This window comes from Rattus norvegicus, chromosome 3 (genome assembly GCF_036323735.1).
Source record: "Rattus norvegicus strain BN/NHsdMcwi chromosome 3, GRCr8, whole genome shotgun sequence".
Classification (NCBI taxonomy): Eukaryota; Metazoa; Chordata; class Mammalia; order Rodentia; family Muridae; genus Rattus; species Rattus norvegicus.
This window is the reverse complement of record NC_086021.1, coordinates 172,687,742-172,694,684: the sequence shown is the minus strand read 5'-3', so window position 1 is coordinate 172,694,684 and position 6,943 is coordinate 172,687,742. Positions and strand designations below refer to the sequence as shown.

At 49.6% G+C, this 6,943-nt stretch overlaps 1 pseudogene; it reads left to right on the top strand.

Moving 5' to 3' along the window:
- Window positions 1-2,007: 2,007 nt before the first annotated feature.
- Atp5mc2-ps4 (ATP synthase membrane subunit c locus 2, pseudogene 4) lies at window positions 2,008-3,307 on the top strand (annotated as a pseudogene).
- The last annotated feature ends 3,636 nt before the right edge of the window (window positions 3,308-6,943 follow it).

Below are 6,943 nucleotides of genomic sequence, written 5' to 3'. Positions count from 1 at the left end.
GGTCAGCCTTCCTCACTCCGAGTGAAAGTTTAGAGATGGCAGAAGGGTGTCAGATAAGCAAGACAGGACAGAGTTCTCTCATGTTGAGCAGCTGTAGACAATGAGGCACTAGGCTCATATCATATGAGTTATTCCTTACACCCATACATATGTATATATACAGAATATGTACCCACATATGTATATATTCATATATATGTTTATATATAATAATATATGTGTGTATATACATATATGTATATATGTGCATATATATGTATATATATGTGCATATATGTGTATATATGTGTGTATGTGTATGTATATGTATACATATATACATACACATACATGCACATATATACACATATATGCACATATACATACATATATATATATCCTTATAATGCTTATACTGAAAGCAATGGCAAAGATGGTCTTCACAGAACAGGGCATTCCAGTTCAGAAAGAATCCAAGAGGAAAGAGTCAAGTTCAAATGTCAGCGTAGTCCTAAATTCTACTTCGTTCTAGAGAAGTCCCTTTGGTTTCAGAGGTTGAAGGACAGGCTCCGATCGAGGAAGGACCAGAAGCTGTCCATGATTACAATGAAATAGCTGAGCAGAGACTTGAATTTCTGTAGTCTTTCCTGTCTTGGACTTAGAAGTAACCGACCAGGAACATCGCACTAAAAGGACCCATTTCCATGTGCACAAAGGAGGGTTTGTGAGCCTCGTGCAAGGGCCCCTGGGGAGCCCCGAGGAGTGAGAGAGAGAGATCTGGTCCGCTGGGACTCGGAATGTCTGCTAGCTATGGTCACCCTACTCCAGAGCCGGAAGGTCACCAGAGGTCAGCGTACCCTGCAGCCTGGCTTGGAAGGATGCAGACAGCTGCTCTCTGAGCTTCCTTGCCGGTGTTCCACACTGGCTCAGAGCGCCTGAGACATTTCCAGCTGACTCTACTTCAACTGTCTGTACTGGAGATTGCGGCATGACTCAAGGGGCTATTTTAAAACGAAATGTATAAGTATGTAAATGCAGCTCATAGGAATCTATAACCCTGGTTTTTTTTTTTTTTCTTTTTTTCGGAGCTGGGGACCGAACCCAGGGCCTTGTGCTTGCTAGGCAAGCGCTCTACCACTGAGCTAAATCCCCAACCCCTGTACCCCTGTTTTTGAGGCAGGGCTTTGCTCTGTAGCCCTGGGTGGCTTGTAATTCACTGTGTAGAGCATAATGGCTTAAAACTTGCGACAAGGGGCTGGAGAGATGGCTCAGTGGTTAAGAGCACTGACTGCTCTTCCAGAGGTCCTGAGTTCAATTCCCAGCAACCACATGGTGGCTCACAACCATCTGTAATGGATCCAATTCTCTCTTCTGGTGTGTCTGAGGACAGTGACAGTGTACTCATATAAAATAAATAAATAAGTCTTAAAAAAAAAACTTGCAACAAATCTGCCTCTGCCTCCCAAATTCCGGGATTAGAGATATGAGCTAACCCCCACCCCCAGGTTCTATGAGGGTGCTCCCTCACCCACTCACCCACTCACCCACTCCCCTCCCACCTCCCCTCCCTGACTTCCCCTACTCTGGTACATAGAGCCTTGACAGGACCAAGGACCTTTCCTCCCATTCATGCCCAACAAGGCCATCCTCTGCTACGTATGCAGCTAGAGCCATAGGTCCATCCCTGTGTACTCTTGGGATGGTAGTTTAGTTCCTGGGAGCTCTGGTGGGTCAGGTTGGTTGATATTGTTCTTCCTATGGCATTGCAACCCGTTTCAGCTCCTTCAGTCCTTTCTCTAACTCCTCCAGTGGGGACCTTGTTCTCAGTTCAACTGTTGGCTGGGAGCATCCACCTCTGTGAGGTGGATGTGTGGCACTCACTAAATATGAGTCCCCTGTAACTCACCAGAAACACTTAGCTCTATGATTGTGGCAATATTACCAGCATGGTTAGAAATACTTGGTGCGCCCTCTTTGTCCTCTCTACCCTGGGAGCCGCTCTCCTGCCTCGGCCCCTCACCCCTGAAAATGTATGCCTGCTCCATATTCCTCTCTACCCGCTCCCTCTCAGCTACTGAGTCATCTGTCCGCTGTGTGCAGTGGAGTTGAAGCGAGCACAGTCACCATCAGATGAGGGCCTCAGCAGCTTGGTGATCCAGCGGCCTCTGGCCTCACTAATCCCTAGCCGCAGCTTCCGGATGCTCCACATTTCAAGGGACATCAACGCAGCTGCCAAGTTCATTGGCGCTGGGGTTGCTACGGCTGGGGTGGCTGCCTCTGGGGCAGGAATTGGGACTGGTTTGGGGGGAGTCTCATCATTGGCTATGCCAGGAACCCTTCTCTGAAGCAACAATGCTTCTCCTACGCGATTCTGGGCTATGGCGTCTCAGAGGCGATGAGGCTCTTTTGCCTAATGGTGGTGGGTGGCCTTCCTCATCCTCCTTGCCACGTGGAGCCGCTGTCTCCACTTCCACCTCTCATAGTTCTTTCATGTCCGTCTGCCCTGTACATTCGTTTTTCTGTGCCTCCCCAGGGAGCCCAAGGAAAGTGTTTGCCTCAGGGTTTGACAGAGAGAAGACAAATAAATACTTTATTGATAAGAGGAAAAAAAAGAAAGAGAGAGAGAGAGAGAGAGAGAGAGAGAGAGAGGGAAAGAAAGAAAGAAAGGAAGAAGGAAAGAAAGGAAGAAAGAAAGAAATGCTTGGTGCTGACCAGGGCTTACTGTCTGCCCGGCATGGACCCCAGATCGTCTAAGATAGTGGGCCCCACAATGCTGGTGCATTTATGCTTCCAGTTTTACAAGGCTCAAAGAAATTACCTGTGGCCACAAGGGGCTGCTAAAGTATTTTGGGTTTTCTGTTTTTGTTTTTGGCTACTTTTAAATTTACATCTATTATTCATTCACTCATTCATTGTGTTTCTTTGTGATATTCGTGTTTGTGATCTGTGTGTTCAAGCGGCATGTGGCACATATGTAGAGGTCAAAGGTCAACTTTTTAGCAAATTGGGTTATTGTTTCCCTCTCTCTCTCTCTCTCTCTCTACCTTGTGAGTCCTGAGGATCAAACTCAGGCCACCAGACTTGGCTGCAAGCTCCTCCACCAGCTGAGTGGCTAAACTGTGTCATCAACTTTGCAAATGTCTCCCCTCCCCCAGCATCTGCTAACTGAGGTCCTGGGGAGAAGTGGGGCCCCCTTTATTAGTTTGATTGTTTTGGGGGGCTGCAGATCCAACCTACGACCGTGTCCACACCACTTTATGTCTGGCATTCGGTGCTGTTTGCGACAGTAACTTCCCTTACTGGGCGCCTGCCCGAATGGGTGTCGTGAGTTCTCAGGGAGGGAACCAGGCTGGGACTCTGAGAGGTAGAGGAAACTGTCCGACTTACAAAACAGGTAAATGGCTGTGAGGGGGTTGGGCGCTGGAGTTGTGGGGCGGGGAGGGCCCTGTCTAATTCTTGGGATTCTAAAGAACAAAGCATTCCATGCCCCTCAACAACTTCACTTGCTGGGTCTGACCCACTCTGAGGTCAATAGTTGCCCAATTAGTGGTTTGGAGACCCGGCTTGGCTGGAAAAGTGTCCAGACCTGGTCTGGGGGAAGTCAGAGGCTTGGCAAGCACAAAACAGATGTCTGACTTCAACCGGAGGGTCATGTGAAGCCTGTGACCCCCTGGCCTGGCATGCCTCAAGTGCCAGAGTCTTCTGTTTCTCTGCGTGCTACTTTCTGCTCAAGAGCCCGGGACCAGGCCCTAGAAGAGCAAATCCAGGTCTTTGAATGGGGCTCAGCCCGGTGGATTTCCCAGAAGAGGTCAGAGCCAGCTGCGCTTTTGTGGTCACACATTGATCTCCCTGAGTCAGCACGGCTACTTGGAGGGACAGGATGTCCTGTCTGTTCCCAGGGGCTTTGGACCCCAGCCAGACTGAATACTTTCCAAAACATGGCCTGAAACGGTGACGGGGCAGGGATAGGAGAGACCCCACCTCTCCCCCATTAATGTCAGCCTAGGAGCTCACCTCTCCTTCCATTATTTGAGTACGTGGCCTGGACCTAGTACTGTGCTGGCACTGGGCTGGGTTCTCTGGACTCTACTAACCCCACAGAGGCCCTGTGGAACAGCCTCAGATCTTCTGAATTCCAGGTGGCAGCTGCGCAAACAGACCCAGAGGCGAGTCCATGATCTTGGCACTCAGAAGGCTGAGGCAGGAGGACCTCAAATTTAAGATCAGCCTGAGCTATATACAGTGAGTTCGAGGCCAGCTTGGGGTTACACCGTGACAGCAAAATCCTGTTGAAATAAGGGAAGAGAAAGGAAAAGGAGGGGGAAGGGAAGAAAACAGAGAGGTCAAGTGATTTGTAAATGGTCACACAGAGAAGGAATTGCAGGTCCTCACTGGGTGTCCTAGTGTGTCGGATTTGATGATGCTCTGTAAATTTACTGGGTCACACACACACACACACACACAGCATCACAACAAGACCAGTGGAGAAATATCACTCCCTCCTGAAGAAACATGAAGAGCGAGGCTCGGGAAGCCGGAAGTGAGGGTGCAAAGTTGGAGAATGCTCCCCTGGGGTAGCCAGCAGTCATTTTTCATGGGTAAAGTTCCAAACTCCCCCCTGCTAGGATCTGATCAAGAACAACAGAAGCTCCTCCCCGTCCTAGATTCCAGAGTTTACTCACAGGTTTCCTGGGGTGGGAGGAGGGAGGGGAGGGTACAGCAGCCATCTCCTGGGGAGGACTGAAGAAGGGAGGTGCTATTTGGAAAGCTCAAGTATGGGAGCTTGACACAGGGATGGCTAGGGCTGAGAGGAATGGGCTGCCTGGTGTTGGAGAGACCTGCAGTTGTCAAGGTCAGCCCACACTCAGGGACAGTGTGCTTGAAGGTTTCCCACATGCCAGTGTGGGCAGAGACCGCCTACAAGAAGGACTCTGCTTGGCTCCTGTGACCAAAAGATTCCTGGAGGGAGGGAGAAGGTAGACAGCAAGACACAGGGATCGGATCTGGATTCCTAAGGGGACCCTCACTATGCATACCCTGAAAGAAAACTGTATCCCCCAAGGTCAAAAGCAAGAGAGGCCTGTGTGTACAGTCATGTCTGTGTGTACAGCTAAGTCGGAAGCCTTAATGTCTGCCGGGTCTAGGGAGTTGGAAGGCAGCCAGGCTGGGGCGGCTCGTGGTACCCTTCTTACCTCCACAGCATCCCTGGCCCAGAGGAAGGGATAAGAGACATCTGTGCCTCGCCCGCTCCCCAGCAAGCATGGATGGACTGTGGAAGAGGCTTACACCTGAAGCAGGTTGGGAGTTTGTATTGGCAATTTAGCTGGACGTTCTAACCAGAGATTATGGAGTCTCCCTAAGCAGAAGAGCTATCAGGGTGAGTCTCATCCCAGAGATGGGAAAACAATTTCTCTACAGAATACATTTTTGTTTTTGTTTGTTTGTTTGTTTGTTTCTTTTTGGAGACAGGGTTTCTTTGTGTAGCCCTGGCTGTCCTGGAACTCCCTCTGTAGACCAGGCTGGCTTCGAACTCACAGAAATCCTCTGCCTCCTGAGCGCTAGGACCAAAGGCATATGCTACCACTGCCGAACTTCAGAATATATATTCTTTAAGAGGGATTTTTGGAGTGGACTGGGAAGAACGCCTCCATTGGCTAAGTACTCACTATGCAGATGGGAAGACCTGAGTTTACATCTTCAGCACCTAACATAAGAGAAAACAGAGCAACGACGAAACGAAACAACAAAAAGTGAAAGCCGGCAAGACAGCTCAGCAGTTAAGAACACGTGTTGCTCTTGCAGAAGATCCAGGTTCCAGCCCCACCATCCATGTGGAGGCTTGCAACTGTCTGTAACTGCAGCTCCAGGGAGTCTGATGTCCTCTCAGGGCCTTCACCGGCACAGTGCACGTGGGGTGCACAGACACTCACGCAAGCAAAACACCGATACAATAAACAAACAAAAGGCGGGGGAGGTGGTGTGCAGCTGTAATTCTGTGTAGGGGAGGCAGAGGCAGGCAGGTCCCAAGGGCTTGCTGACCAGCCAATCTAGCTGAATTAGCAAGCGCCTGGCTTAGCGAGAGAAAAACGCCCGTGAAGGATGATGGCAGGAGACACGATACTTTCTTCCAGTCTCTACACGCGGTATTCATGTACACATGCATGCATGTGCGTGCGCACACACATTTTCTAGAAATTAAAAAAAAATACAGAACTGCCTTGCTAGTGTCAGAGCAAGGTGGGGTTTTTCAATGGGCTGCTCTGACTGAGTGGACACCTTCCTGTCCCTTCCCTTCTCTAGTGGGGGTCTCACTGTGTAACTCCAGGCTGGTCACCTTCAGAGTCTGTCACTGGACGCTTGCCTACTTAGAAGACTTTCCCTGTGTCCTCCTCTGCATTGTTCCCCAAGTGTACCTAGGAGGTCTACACTTGAACCTGAGGGACCTGGGTCAGAATCCCAGCTCTAATCTTGGAGCTTCACGTCTGCCATCTAATTAATAATAACCGACAACTCCCCAGGACTGTCTCAAGGATCGAATGGGAACGAGTTCACATTAAACCATCAGCACTGGCCGTGATCAGCCTTCCCAGCTGTGCTTGCCAACTGCTCAAGTCTCACAGCCTTTGAATCAAGTACTTTCTACCCCGGGCTCTGTTAACTACGTAGGTGATGCCCAAAGTTCACGGTAGTAGGGGAAAGGAGAAGATGATAAAATATGGTGCGTTCCACAGGTCAACAGGTCATCTGAAACACCAAGGAAAGGCGGACACGGACGTCTCCCAGTGGTTGCCAAGAGCCAACTGTAGTTAGTACCCTATGGTTTGGTTTGGCTTTGGTTTTGAGACATGGTCTTATTATGGAACCCAGACTGACCTTGAACTGTTAAACCTCCTGCCTCGGCTCCCCAAATGCCAGACTTGCAGATGTGAGCCACTGGGCTGATTATTAAGGTGAAAGCATTTTG